The sequence below is a fragment of the Lissotriton vulgaris genome, chromosome 2_1 (assembly GCF_964263255.1).
Source record: "Lissotriton vulgaris chromosome 2_1, aLisVul1.2, whole genome shotgun sequence".
In the NCBI taxonomy this organism is placed as follows: Eukaryota; Metazoa; Chordata; class Amphibia; order Caudata; family Salamandridae; genus Lissotriton; species Lissotriton vulgaris.
In genome coordinates this window covers 1131393692-1131408704 of record NC_141687.1, presented here as the reverse complement: position 1 = coordinate 1131408704, position 15013 = coordinate 1131393692, and positions in this window count along the sequence as shown.

Below are 15013 nucleotides of genomic sequence, written 5' to 3'. Positions count from 1 at the left end.
GGTCTGCTTAATTCAGACACTCTGTTCATCACCACCCCCTTTTCTGAATCGTTTTTGGCCACTATAGGTGTGGCAGGGTATACTCAGACATGAGTCCCTTTCTCACTGCACCATCAGGATTCAAGCAAGCCGGGCCGAAGACGGCTGAAATGCCAGAAACCGGTCCCCGGTAGCTTGTCTCCTTTCTGGTGAAGAATTGGCTTGGTAGTTTAGTCTGCCCTGTTCCCATGATGCACTGGGCCAGAGACAGACTGATTTGCATATAGCCAGGTTCTGAGCTGGGATGGTGAAGCGAGATAAATAACGGTGATGGATCAAGCCCTAATCTTCGGACTGGGTAAGAGTGGTCTGCTTAATTCAGACACTCTGTTCATCACCACCCCCTTTTCTGAATCGTTTTTGGCCACTATAGGTGTGGCAGGGTATACTCAGACATGAGTCCCTTTCTCACTGCACCATCAGGATTCAAGCAAGCCGGGCCGAAGACGGCTGAAATGCCAGAAACCGGTCCCCGGTAGCTTGTCTCCTTTCTGGTGAAGAATTGGCTTGGTAGTTTAGTCTGCCCTGTTCCCATGATGCACTGGGCCAGGGACAGACTGATTTGCATATAGCCAGGTTCTGAGCTGGGATGGTGCAGTGAGATAAATAACGGTGATGGATCAAGCCCTGATCTTTGGACTGGGTAAGGGTGGTCTGCTTAATTCAGACACTCTGTTCATCACCACCCCCTTTTCTGAATCGTTTTTGGCCACTATAGGTGTGGCAGGGTATACTCAGACATGAGTCCCTTTCTCACTGCACCATCAGGATTCAAGCAAGCCGGGCCGAAGACGGCTGAAATGCCAGAAACCGGTCCCCGGTAGCTTGTCTCCTTTCTGGTGAAGAATTGGCTTGGTAGTTTAGTCTGCCCTGTTCCCATGATGCACTGGGCCAGGGACAGACTGATTTGCATATAGCCAGGTTCTGAGCTGGGATGGTGCAGTGAGATAAATAACGGTGATGGATCAAGCCCTGATCTTTGGACTGGGTAAGAGTGGTCTGCTTAATTCAGACACTCTGTTCATCACCACCCCCTTTTCTGAATCGTCCTTACCACTCTCAGCGGCTTGTCTTTTCCAGCATTGCTGACCGAACCTGTTGTTTGAGGAGAAATTGGTGCGCTTGACACCCCCTCGCCACCCCTGGCCATCATGATCTTTGCTACCATTTTTTGTGCCTCTGCGGAAGGATCTTCCCCAGCCTCCTTGGCGCCCACTGATGAAGGTAACATTGCCCCAATCCCCAACCAGGGGAGTACCGCCGCTATCTATGCTGCAAGCTCAGGGGGCACCTGACCAACCCCAGGGGGTGCAATAACTGGGGTGGGTGATCCCATGTCGTGTACCGGGTAAGTGCCGGGTTCACCGCTGGCACTATTGGGATTACTGCTGGGACCACCAAAGGCGCCGTGTCTGGGGCTGGCGCTCCAGGTAAACCTGGCAAGGTTAAAGGCGTGGGTATGGGTGCTACTGGCAGTGTATGCCCTCTGTCAGGGACTGTCCCAGGTAACCCCTCCTACCTGGGGCTTGGGGACCCGACCGTTACCCTTCTTGGCCCTGACCTGCCTAGGCAAAGCATCCAATTCCCCCCTCGGTTGGTGGGGTCACTATAACTCACTTTGGTCTCCCAGATGGACCTGCCTGATCATCAAACCTCTGTCTGAGCTCCGCCACATTCTTGGCCAACTGATCCACTTTCCCCAGTCTCCTGTCCATAGTAGTCATTTTGGGCATCATGCCCTGTAGCATAATTTCCATGCGAGAACGCTTAGTGCTGCGCCCACCAGACATTCCTTTTTTTTCCTTGCAACAGGCTAAACAACCTACGCTTACACCACACTTGTGAGCACGCTGTGCTCTTGTACCTGTATCAAAGTTGGAGGCACACAGGCAAGCCGTAAGCACCACACAACTGTGACCTCAACACACCAGCTAGCCTGGGTGTTTGGGCTAGCGCACTCAAGCCCAGCGGCCTAACAGAAGCAGTGAAATACAGACCTGCCTGTGTCTTCTGTCCCCCTTTGTTCACCGGTTCACTGCCAGTCACCCCTACACATAAAGGACCGCCTCAAGGTGCTTCTGTGAAGAGAAAAGGTATTAGCGTGTATTCAGAGCAAGCAAGTGCAGGTTAATAACAGTTGAGGTGTATCAGCGTACAAGTCCGCCGCACCAGGGTGCAATCTTATTTAAATTTTTTGGGGTTGCAACAATGCCCTTAAAATTTTTCAAGGGGGCAGCTACAAAACCTGTGCAGTATTACTATAAAATAACTTAGTCGCTTGTAATCTGACTCACACACCAGTATTTCATGAAAAGGTGACCCAATATTGTTACCCACAATGCTCCCTTGTTTGCCAGTACTTCCCTACTAACACTGCTAGTTACCTAGCTGAGCGTGGAATTACTCACACTGTAACTTCCTAACGCTTTGTAAAGGAAACAAAGGGAGCGTTTAATTTTGGTCTCCCATCCAGTACTATCCAGGGCCGACCATTCTTCGCTTCTCTGAACAACTCCTAACGGTATTAAACTGTGCTCGAGTGAAAAAAAGAGCGTTTACTTTGGCCGATCGCTACCTTGAAGCAAATGCCCGCAGTCGATACAAAATCGCCTTGAAAATGGAAAACAATCGATAGTTTTAAGTTTACTCTCCCATCTGATTATTCACCAGGGCAAAAACAAGCGTTTACTCTTCTAAACAAGCTCCTACCAGCAACAATGCTGCGCTTGGCCTCGGCCCGTGGCTCTCTCTCCCCTCCCCTCCTCGCTGCCTTACCACGATAGCGCTTGTGCCAACAGATCGCAAATTGTTATCCTGTAACCCGACCAAGAGCGTCTTCCCGCATTTGCAGATTCAAAGATAATGCGCTCCCTATCCAACCACTGCGGGGCACACTTCCTCCGCAACCGCAAACCGACGCTCCTGCAAGGTGACCAAACAAAAAGATTATTCGGCCCCCTGGGGGGCACGGAGCGGGCCTGGGGGGTGCGGGGCAATAGGGCGCCTCCCGCGCTCTCCCGGACTTGTAAACTGCTGGGGGCATGGGGCAGACCAGTTTCCACGGGTCCGCCCCTACTGGCTCCTCCCTTTTGACCCAGAAGCAATCCTATTGGTTCCGGGTCAAATGCGGGAGCTGGCACCAATCAGTTGGGAGGCACGCCCACCGCGTCATCAAGACGCGGCGAAGGGGCACGCCCGACCACCGAGGGTGCAGTAGAAGGGGGGGCCGGTGCCCCGCCATACATGCGAGGGGGCCGAGCGGCCCCACCTTTCCTTTCTGCTCCACCAATATATGCCAGAGTTAGCTTTTTTTCCGTTTCCAGCACTCAAACAAGGGTATACATTCCGGGCTTTTACTTTCAGGTTGCTCAATACTTCTATAGGAAAAGCACACAGAATTACCTTCCTATTTAAAATGGGCAAAATGAATGTGTGGTATGTAAAACACCGTGAACTGCACAATTTTCACGTGAAAACTGAAATTCATATAACATTTTTACCTTCGCACATTTTTATAGTAGTTTTTTTGCGATATACACAAGGGTTGCAAGAAAAAACACTGTGCAGTTTGGGAAACCGCAGCGAGACAGCCCTTCCCCTGCATCTAGTGCACCTCCATAGACTGGTTGCATCTCATGAAGCTGAGATGGTGGTTTTGTCGGCTCCGCCATGATGGCTTCATCTGCAGACAGGCGACTGTCTGGCTTCTTGTGCGGTATATTTCATGAGCGGTTATTTATTGTTTTTGTGCATCGCTCATGCTGCTTTACAGCCTCTCTACATCCATTAGGAGCCTGAGGTGCATCATAAAGTGAGACCTTAAAGACCCAGAGACACCATGTCTGACCTCAGGGCACATGGATGTAAGGAGGGGATTTGATCACGAAGATGTCATCAAACTAAGTAATTCTTGCTTGTACACTGGCAGAGATAAATCTAGAGCAGTAAGGAGCTATAGTTTCGTTAGGAGAGGTTAGAAATGGAATGAGAGAGGCAGGAGGGTCAAAGGAGAAGAGAGGGTAAAAGTGAAGATGAAAAGGTGAATGTGATACAAGTGGAAACGGGCCCAGTTCTTGGATTCTGAATCTGTCAGGGCCTTGACGAAGCACGGGTGGTCCAAGTAGATGAATGTCGTGTGGGTAGATAACAACAGAGGAAGATCTGGGGCCCCATTATACCTGCAGGGCATTTTCCGTCATTGCACCGGGCGCATCTCTGGGGGTGGGGGGGACGCACTGACAGTGCACCATCCTTTTGGCGGCACACTGTTAGTGCGCTTCCTGGGAGCTCTTTGCCTCTGAGCCCATTACCTCCTCGTTAGTCTTCCTCGCCACATGACTTACATAGTGAGCTTCAGCTCTACACCAGAACCCTCCAAAGCAAAAAGTTAGCCTCCCATCCCTTCCCAAGATGGCCGACCCATTACCACCTGACCTCTATAAGAGGCGGGCCGGCCCAACCCATCAGCCTGTTTTTTTTGTTCTGCGCGTCATTTCCCTCCAGATGCGTCTTCAGGTACTTGGTGCCTGCTCTAGCTGCTGCCTGGGTCTCGGGTTGGAGGTCCTGCTCTAGCGGACCCTAGGATCTTGGGCTCTTCCCCCCCGGTATTTTGTATCCGGTTGGGCTCTGCTCCTGCGGGCCATGTGTTTTCCATGGGGGGGTAGCCGGGGTACTGTTTGGGATGGAGGTCGGCGCCCTGCTGTGCCTCCGCCCTTCGTACTGTGCCTGGTTTGTTTCCGCCCGCCTGCCTTTAATTGCGCTGCGGCGGGTGGTGGCTGTGTTACCTTGTCTCGCCGCCCACCTTCCCCTCGTGGCGCTACGGTGGGCGGCGGCTCGGTTTTCTGTGTTCCCTTAATGATGCTACAGGTAGCAGATGCAGTTCAGCATTGACCCTAATTTTGCATGTGACTGGAATTGTTCACCTGGAAGTGCTGTTGCTTAGTTTAAGGCTTGATGGGTGTGCTGCCGTCAGGGTGTGCTTTGGCGTTGAAACCCGCCTTCCCTTGTTCTGCCTCGCTGGTTGCCTGCACGTACCTGCTCTCGCTTCCCGCCTGCCCTTCGGGGCTTTGCGGCGGGCGGCTGTGCTGCACCCAAATGTGCGGCCTTCCGTCCGTAGTTTCATGCTCCTCCTTGTATGGGGGTTTCTATTTGGTGGCTGTTGGCACACCCGTGTGGGTCTGCGTGTTTTTTTCGGTCGCCTTCTATGCTTGCCGACACGGCCCTGGTTCCTTGGAACTTTTTGGGTGTTGAGGTGGGGGTGGGGCCCTCCCTGCTCGGAGCGGCTCCTGCGTGCTGTGTTTCTCCTGGCTCCCGGGTGCTTACCTGCTTTTCGCATTCCGCCCTGGTCCTCTCCTGTGGGTTTTCTTGGGGGCGGGGTTCCCTTTTCGGCGGCTTTCTTGTCCGTCCTCCAGGGGCGGCTCTGGCCTCGTCTGGCTTCATGCTGTTTTCAGCTCCGGGGCTTGTTTTTCTGTCGCTGTGCGATTGTAGACACTTTGTTGGCTCTGTCCCTGGGTTGGTTCCTCCTGCCTCTGCCGTGCCTCCTTTTTCCGCAGTGGGGCATGTTTGGCGAGGGACTGGTGCTGCATTCTTCCCCGCTTGCATTTGCTCTTGTTTTTTGTGGCCTGACGTGTCTCCTGCTGTGACTCTCATTCTTCGTTTGAGTCTTGCGGTTGTTTTCTTTGCCATCCTTTGTGGGTAGTAGTTCGGCCTCCTTTGTTTCCATGCCTCCGTTTGTGTGTGGTTTCTTCTTCGCGCATGCGCGCTTCGCTATTCACTGGGTGGTGGTGGTGTCCTTCCGACTTGCGCGTCTGGCCTCGGATCTGGGGCTCCTGGTTCGTGTCTCATCTACGACGCTCATCCCTCCAGTGATTCTGGGCGGCTCTTTGTTGGCTGTCTCCATAGGGTATGTGCTGTGTTGTGTGCTTTCCCGTATTTGCCGCTATCATCGGCTTGGGGGGTACCGGGCCTGCGGGATGTAGGTGCGGTTTACGGGGCGCCGGATTTGCTGGCTCAATGGTCTGCTACTTCCACTGCGGGGGGCCTGTGTTCGGCCTCGTGGTCACGGGCTCTGCTCTTGGCAGGTTTTCTCTGCCTTTCATCCTTCTGAGGTCGATGTTGTGTGTCCCTTTGGGTTTGGTTGCAATGTTCGTCTGTTTTTTTCGGAGCGTTGCAATTTGCAGGGGTCTGGGTTTTTCTGGCCATCTCTCTGTCTCCATCGAGGTGTCGTTCGGTCGCCCTTCTGTGCTCTGCCTGCCCTGTTTGGGCCTTCCGGGTGTTTCCCCCTCTGGTTTACTTCTATGTTGTCCTCTGGCGGGTCCCATTGGATTGTTCTCTCCGCCTTTCGCGGGGTTCTCTTTTGCCTTGGGTGTTGTTGCCACATTCGATTCTTCGGGTCGGGTTTGGTGGCTCAGTGGACTGTTGCTTCTGCTGTGGGTGCCTGTGTTGGCCCCCATGGTCGCGTGTTCATGTCCCTGCGTGTCCGCTCTGCCCTTCTTCCATCTTGGGTTAATGGTTGAGTGCCTTTCTTGGTGTCTCTTCTATCTTCTGTTGTTCTGCTGGATGCCCGCAGTGGTACACGTGCGCTTTCCGCTTGCACGTATGGTGTTTGCGTGTTCGTGTTTTCTGGGGTTGTTTCTGGTCCTGGATTTACACTGGTTGCATGTTAGCTCATGTGGCATTGGGTTGCGGGGCTTCTGTGTTGCTGTTTTGTCCCTGTCTCTTTCTTCCCTTTTTTGGGTTTTGGTCCTGTGGTCCTTTCGTCGTTTGGACTCCTGTTCCCGCCGTTGTTGTGCTGTCCCGGTCGGTTCCAGGGGCTGTGGGCTGGCTCATGTTTGGTGTGGACTGGCTGCGGTGGGCGCGTGTCCGCCCGTCTCTGGGCTGCATCAGTGGGACTCCAAGTGTGTCTTTCTGATTTTTTCTGCTCCTGGCTGGCTCGCTGTCTGGTGGGGCGGCTCCTGCACCCCTTTTCCAGTTGGTTTTCCGCTGTCCCATGCTTCTCGCCTCCTGGGGTCGGAGTTTTTATTGTGGTCCTTCTGTTGCCTCCCCTTTCGTCCTGGGTGGCGCGGTTCCTTGGCTCCTGCCCTCTCCCTGCCTGCTCCAATGGTCGGTTCTTGGCCTCCCCAGCTCCTGTCCGTGGGGCTGTGGCTCTTCGGTTGCTCTGACCGGGTGTTCGGCGCCTCTCTCTAGGTGAGGTGTGCATTCTTCCCTGTTTTGTTGCGGGGTGGTCCCTTCTGTGTCGAGCTGCCTTGGTGGGGCCTTCCTCAGGTCATGTTTTGTTCTGGCCCTTCCTTAGTTCTTTTTGCCCCCGGCCCTTCCCGCTCTGTCTCCTGGTTCGGCTGGGTTCCTCCTTCCCGGGTGTTGGTGTTGACTTCCTGGGGGCTTGCTTGGGTTCCCGGTCTGTGCTGGGTTGGTTTCCCTGTGGGCGTTTTTCCCATCTGGCTTCTGTTTGCCGTTCCTTGGCTTCTCTGGGGTATTCCCCTGTCTTACTGGGGCTTGTTGGTTGCCTTTCCGGTGGGTTTGTCCCCTGCCTCGTGCTCCGGGGTGTGTGCGGGGTTCGCCCCTGTTGGCTTTTGGCACTTTGGTGCTGTCCTTGCCTGGGTCATTTTGGCTCCGGCCTTTCTGGCCCTGTATGCTCCTGGGTCCGTCTGGTCATGTCTGCTTCCTTTGCGTCTCTGGTTTTGGCTCTTCGGCCTTCTCGTCCGGGCTCCCGGATTTGCGCTTCCTGGGGCCCCCCTTTTTTCTGGGCTTGTTTGGCCTGGCCAGGGTTTTTTTGTCCGGTTGGTGGTGCTCCCCTGGGTGCGTCTCCGTCTGCTTCAACGGTAGTTGGCTTGGACCCTGCTGCTCTTGGTCCTTGTTTTGCATCTTGGGGCGCGGGTTTTGTGTCCTGCCCCTGCTTTATCTTTCCCTTGCTGGTTTTTTGTTTCTGGCGGTGCTGTGGGGTTTCCTGGCGGGGCCCTGCACTTCCGGTGTGGGTGTTTCCTCATTTCTTTCCCCTGGTTTTGGGGTCCCGGGTCCTGTTGGCTCTGGTGGCTCCCTGGGAATCTTGTTGTGGCTCGGACTCGTCTTCGCCCTGCCCTTCTGTTCTTCACGCCCTTGGTGTGTTGCTGCCGCGCTCCTGTGTCGGTCGGTTCTTCTTTGTCTCGCTGGGCTGGGCCTGGTTGTGGACTGGCTGTCTGTTTGGCCGCCTGGGTGCTCTCTTCGGCGGCTCGCTCCCTTCTGGTGTTTCCACTGGGCCGGTTTGCTTGGTCCCTGTGCGGGGTGTTTCCGTCCCTGGCCGGTTGGCTGCTTTCTGCCTCTTCTTCTCTCTTCTGGCCGTGGGCGGGCCTGTGGGTTTTCAGTTTTTCGCCTTTGCCCGGCTGGTTCTCCTCCGGGTCTCTTCGGTGTAGTTTCCGGCTGTTTCCTGGGTTCCTTTTCCCGGGTGACTGCCTGGGTTCTCTCCTTGGGGTCGCGGTCCCTTCCGGGGGTCCTTTGTGTGGCGGGGGTTTGTTCCCCTTCTGTTTTCTTGTCAACTCCCTTTTCCGTTCTTCCGGCTCTTGCCTGTCTGTTGGTTGGCTCTGGTGCCGCTTCCCAGTTTTTTCTGGTTCGGCGCTCTCGCGGGTTGTGGTCGCCCTTGCGGTGTGGCTGTGTTGGGCGGACTGGTTGTCTCTTTCCACTGTTGATTTTTTTGTTGGGTCACTGTGGTGGGGATGCCCTCTGTTCGTTCGGTTCCTCTCTTTGGACTTTTGCTCCCCTCTCACTTTGTGCTGCCTTTTGGGCTGCCCTGGTGTGTTGATCGGGCCTGCTCATTTCTGTTCTGGCCCTGGTTGCTGTTGCTGTTGCTTTTTTGGCTCCGTGTGGTCCGGTCCCGTGCCTTTCTCTGCCTTCCTTCGGTTGGGGCGGTTTTCCTGGCGGCTCTTGGTGTCTCTGGGGTCCGGTTTGTTTTTCGGCCATCCCGGTGTCTTCGGTCCCGGGTTGGTTCTCCTACTCGTGGTTGCCTCTCTCCTGGGTAGTCTTCCACTCGTACTGGTCTGTTGGGTTTGCCCTCTTTCATGGTCATCCCCTTCTCGTCTGTTGTTTTCTTGTGAGTTTCCATGAAGCCGCTTGGCTTTGGTATGTGCTCACTATGTAAGTCATGTGGCAAGGAAGACTAACGAGGAGGTGATGCCCCGGTTACTTGCCGGTAATCTTCATTACTCTGAGTATAGTCTTCCTCACCACATGAGTTCCCATCCCTCCCTCCCTGTCTGGCTATCAGCTTCATGTTTGTGCTTGGTTGTTTCAGGCTGATGGGTTGGGCCGGCCCGCCTCTTATAGAGGTCAGGTGGTAATGCGTCGGCCATCTTGGGAAGGGATGGGAGGCTAACTTTTTGCTTTGGAGGGTTCTGGTGTGGAGCTGAAGCTCACTATGTAAGTCATGTGGCGAGGAAGACTATACTCGGAGTAATGAAGATTACCGGTAAGTAACCGGGGCATGTCTGTAATATAGAGACAAAGGGATTTCCTTATTTGCACGGGACACGCCCCCATGCAAGTGAGGGAACACTCACTGAAGACAGTGGTGGTGCTTTATGTGCACCAACACTATCAGTATTACAGAAGGGGAGGAACAAGCGTCTGTAGCCCCTTCTGTAAAACCAAAGTGCCCCGGGCGCGCAATATGGGTGCAGACTCCCTTTGTGCCCCCGGGGCACTTTGTGTAATACGGCCCTGTTGTCTTTCAGACACCAACAGCTTAAGTTCATTTTTGATAAGTCTAAAAAGTTTAAATTGCGTACCTTTACTAATGTTGAGTTCAATTGATAACAACATTGGGCTTTTCTAGTGTCCAACTTGTAGTCTGTGCAGGAGTACTGGGTACACCATGCTCTTTGTCTAGTACCCTCTGAGCAGGGCTGCTGGAAGTCCCCAATTTGCGTCCTGGAAGCAAGAAACTGATTAGAGAGAAAGGGCACCAGTCATGCCCTGTGCCCAGTCTTTGAGCATACAATGCCCAGAGATTACCATTGAGATTACTATGGGCTAGATTATTTTGGCTACAGAGCCTGTCTAAAATGTACGGACTGTGAACATGGGGGCTTGGAGGTGCTATGCTACCATAGCTATCCATTCATTGTCAAAGGCAATGTTTTTAATGTTTTGGATCATAAGTAAAATGTCCCTCAACTGTGATTTCAAAACCTTCTTTATTTGGCAGGAAATACGTCATCTGGGGAAATTAAATTGTCAACCAATAATAAGGTCAGAATAGTGTAATACAGTATACTATAGCCTGGAGAAGTGATAATTTATAATTTTTCAAAACACACTTTCACATAAAAAAAAAATGACATAAAAAGCGCATAACTTAAAGTTATGGGGGCAGATTTACAAGGAACTGACGCATCTGTATAGATGCGTCGATTTCCTTGCGTCCGTGCACCACCATTGATGCTCTCTATTTACAATACAGTGCTTCATGGCACAAGGATTAAGAGATGCGTCATGAATACTGATGCATCTGTTGGCACAAAAGTGATGCATTGCTGGAGTTGCTCATGAAAGTGACGTAACTGCAGCAATGTGCCACAATAGCTAGGTGATTCCCATACAAAAACCCTGCATCATTCCTTACGCCTGGTCTAACCAGGCATACAGATTTTGACACAGTGAAGGCGTGGAGTGATACAATGAAATGCTGTAAATTTCACTGAGTCAGTTCCACATGGCTTTTTGCGTGGGAATGCCCACCCTGCATATATTATTCCTGGTGTCGGTATAACGTGACGCAGGGCTTTACAACGTGAAGTAATCTCCGTAGATGCGTCATGTTGTACATTGGCCGCCTTGTTTGCGCCGTTGTGTCAAAAAAAGTGACGCAATGGAGGCGCAATGGGTTTTTAAATCTGCCCCAAGGAGTTCTGGTGACATTTTCCAATCCCTGCCTCATAGGTGAATATTATATCTCAATCACCCTTCTTTTGAAGCATAGAATTATGTCGATGCAAATTATATGCTTGTCCCTTGTGTTGCATCACACCTATGCTATTCAACGCAGACTGAAGTCCTGTGGGCATCCAGTTGCAGAGAAATGATTTCCGTGGTCATTTAGCCCTGATAATCATTTTGGGAGCAGAAGAACATACGTCCATGATGCCCTTTAACAGAGTATCTGCCCCTGCACCTTCAGCATTGAAGAAATGGCGCTAAACAACTCTTTTGAACCAGTCACATGTGTTTTACTAGTGGTGTCACTGCATTCCTCTGCAGCAGAGCGACCATTAAAAAACATATTTTGCTTGTTTTGTACTTCGGTTAACGGGTTAAAGAATACAAGTAAAGCTACAAAGTGATAACTTTACATCTTTACAGACCGTTATATGGAACTATGATATGTAATTGTGCATAGCACCCTTTATATATAGGTATATAGGGCCCTATTTTCAAAGGTAAATTCAGGTGTACATGTAAGTTAATACCCACGTTCACTTTTTTAACACATTCCAGGAATTCACAAAGGGATTCTTGGCTGATGGCAATGCATTTATTACAGTAGATTTCTCTACCAATTTTGCCGGAAAATCAACAGTAGTTAATCCCACCCAATGCATTGGAAGTAGTTATTCCAGGGCATGTTTTACCGTGGACCTTTGGGAACACTCAGAAAAATCTATATTTGCAGCAGTGCTTTATTTGTAAAATAATAGGTGTAGGTGTTCAAAGCGCTGCTCAGTCACCTACGCCTTGTACTATAAAATATTAGAGAGCGAACAGCAAGGATACACAGTCCAGAATCCATCCACCTCGGACCTCTTTCATTCACTGCCAGTCACTCCCTGCCATTTTATCTCACTCTAAAAGGTGTCTGCTTTCTCCCTTGGTGACAGGTTTTTTTGTGTTTCTTTTACTCCTCTTTTCGTTTTGTTTCTTTTTCCCTCTATTGGCCTCGGGAAATGTCTGATGTGGCGAAATAAGGGGCTCATTACGATGGTGGACAGACTTGAGTCCGTCCGCCATCTTTACGGGAATTGGTACCATCCGCCTATATGACGGCGGTCCAGCCCATGGAATCACAATGGGACCGCCACAGTGGCGGTCCCATTTGGCATTTTTACCATTGTGGTGGGTCCTGCAAGCTGTAGCACACGCCACAATGGTAAAAATGCAGGGTTTGCATTTCCCATGTGCAGTGCTTAATTTGTAAAATATGAAGTCCAGGTGCTCAAATATTTGTCAGAGGCCACACCCACTTTCCACCTGGCTCCGCCCACTTCCTCCACAGTGGGCCCTTTCCTCCCCATAGCCCCTCTGTTCCCTCCACCAGACCTGCAAACGCCCTTACACCTCCCTCCCTCCTGCTGTCTCCACACACCTGCGCATTTTCCCCTCTTGCACTCAGCCTCTATCTAGGCAAGCTCTAACCCCCTATCCCCTTCTGATGTCTCCAAGGGCTGTAAACTCACCGTCTTCTGCGGCGTGTCCCCATCTCTTCAGATATCTACTTGAGGCCTCCCCCCCCCTCTGCCCTGATCATGACTCCCCTTCCCCATGTCAAGCTCTTGCCTGGTTGTCCCCTACTTTCCTGTGGGTCTTTTCGCTATGCCTGACACCTCCCCATCTTACACGCCCTTCTGATTCCCTCCCTCCCACAGGCCTGCACACTTGCTCCTCTCTTCTGCTTTCTAAACATAGACTCACCCCTCTTTCGTGCTCTCTCCTGCAGCGCTGCCCTGCCCCCCCTCCTGGTCTCCAGTCTCCTGACATCACCTGCCCTCCTCGGCCCTCTACAGGCAGGCTTCCAATCCACCATCTCTCCCGCTCTCTCCTCTGTCCATACTGGGAGGGGTTTCCAGGACAGCCCCACCCCCACTTTTTAACCTTCTCTAGGAATGCACTGCATACTCCCCTACAGGGAGGTGCCCCAATGTGACGTCAACTCACCGCCTCAGTCTACAGACTAACCACTCAGAAGCAGGGACATCATGTACCAGGACATGCCTGCCAACAAGCCTTTCACCCCCACCGACCCTCAAACTCCCCTGGAAGGCCGCAGCCTGGTCCGTGGACTGAGGCCACGTGATTCTTGCAGTATTCTTCACACTTCCCACACCGTGCAAATCACCTTAATAAAAAGATTATTATCACACCTTTTATTCCTTTAACGGATTTATTTTCTTTTGAGCCTAGCCACATAAAAGTAAAAGTACATCAAACATGTCCAGAGCATGCTTACCAACAAACCTTTCACCCCCACCACCCCTCAAACTCCCTTAGGGGCTGCAGCCAGGTCCCTGGGCGGAGGCCTCATGATCCTTGCACTGTTCTTGAGCTTAATTATTGTGCCAGGAACATTCTTGCATGGCTGGCCTGCCTGACCCCGTGGATGTAGGATGTATGCTTGTGAAAAGTTCAGTTGGTGGTATATTTGAGTATATTTTGTTTGCCTTTCTTTGAACCTGGTTATCGCCACGTAGGGTTGAAATTGTACATGTTAGACTGTACATTTCGGTATTTTGTGCAAGCAATATTGTTGTTCGAAAATAAATATGAATAAACTGCTTTTGTAAATAATAAGAAGCATTTAGACATTTGTCCAAGAGATAATCCTGTAGCTTCAGGGGAGATGATTTGGAAGAGGTTTCACAAAGACAGTGAAACTACCCTTTACATAAATAAAATAAAGTAGGAAACGTTACCTTGAAAAGGGTGCTGCTGGGTTTTGCTGAAAGTAGAGACCACTTGTGCATGCAGAATGGCAGTATGCCATTCAGTCGACCTTAATTATAGCACTGATGCCAGGGCATGTGGCTCCTACCCCTCATAACCCTCATTGTCTTATGTAACACATTCTTTATCTTGATGTACACACCTGATTTATTGTCAATGTACCTGTGATGTAAAGCACTCTGACAACCTGCAGAGGAATGAGTATTGCTAAAGCGCTTTAAAGAAATAAAACAAAATAGTGGTATTTAAATTGTTATTCGTGTAAATACTGGGGCGACCAACACATCTGACATTCTTACAGTGTATGCATATCTCATATAAACTGGGACCGAAGTCACCGAACAAAGTCAAAAGCATTTCCTTGATAAATACCTGGAAGATTTAAAATGTGGCCCAGCCAGGATACTCCCGGGAAAAGAGACCTGATGCCCCCTTAATTTACGATTTTGTTATGGGCGAAGCAGTAATCTGATAAACCCTCCCCCCCCCCCCCCTGCACCTTGCTGCTGAGGACAAAAGCAGAACGTGCAGGCGCTGCTGAAAGTGTCAGGAAAAATACAACATGACCAGTTCTGCACATTTCTGTGGGGCCCAACGTCTTGGCACGCCCCGTCTACCCTCGACACGAGCCCTGCATTCTTCTTTCACACTCACACATCCATCCTTATCTAAACAGGAGTATTAAAGAAGTAGTCAGGAAGGGCAGGCTGCACAAAGTGAGCACCTTTGGCGACCTTTGAGTGCTCTCTCCGGACCTGGAACGGAGACATTACCTGCTTGCAGACGGAGCTACCAGAGTGGGGCGACAAGGTGCATTCATTAAATAACGATTAACACTTGAGCAGACGCTGTGCAGGTGACATGACCTCTGCATTGTGTGTGAACTGCGTCGTGGTTGCGCCGCAGTTCTTGCGGAGAGGGGCAGATTACAGTGACTCATACGTCGTTTTAAAAATAATATTATTGCCTTGGCTCACCTGCTTTCTTCCCTGGGCACTGGGATGGTGTTCACTGATTGGACGGCACCTTCCTCAGGGCAGCTGCTCCAAAGGTCTTGCTGGGCACGTTCACGCGACCCCCTCCTGACTCCTGTGAGTCCCGGGCGGGCCTGTCCTATGATGACAGACTGACTGGACTGTGGATATTTATTGAATTAAGCGTGGGAGAGGAAATAAATAACAGAAATGCCCGCCTTTAAAAGTTTAGCTACTATTCGAATGACCTCAGGCAGGGCTTTAAGTGGGCCGGGTCTCACCGGGTCTGAGCACCGGCAGTTTTTTTAAGGAGGCCTCGA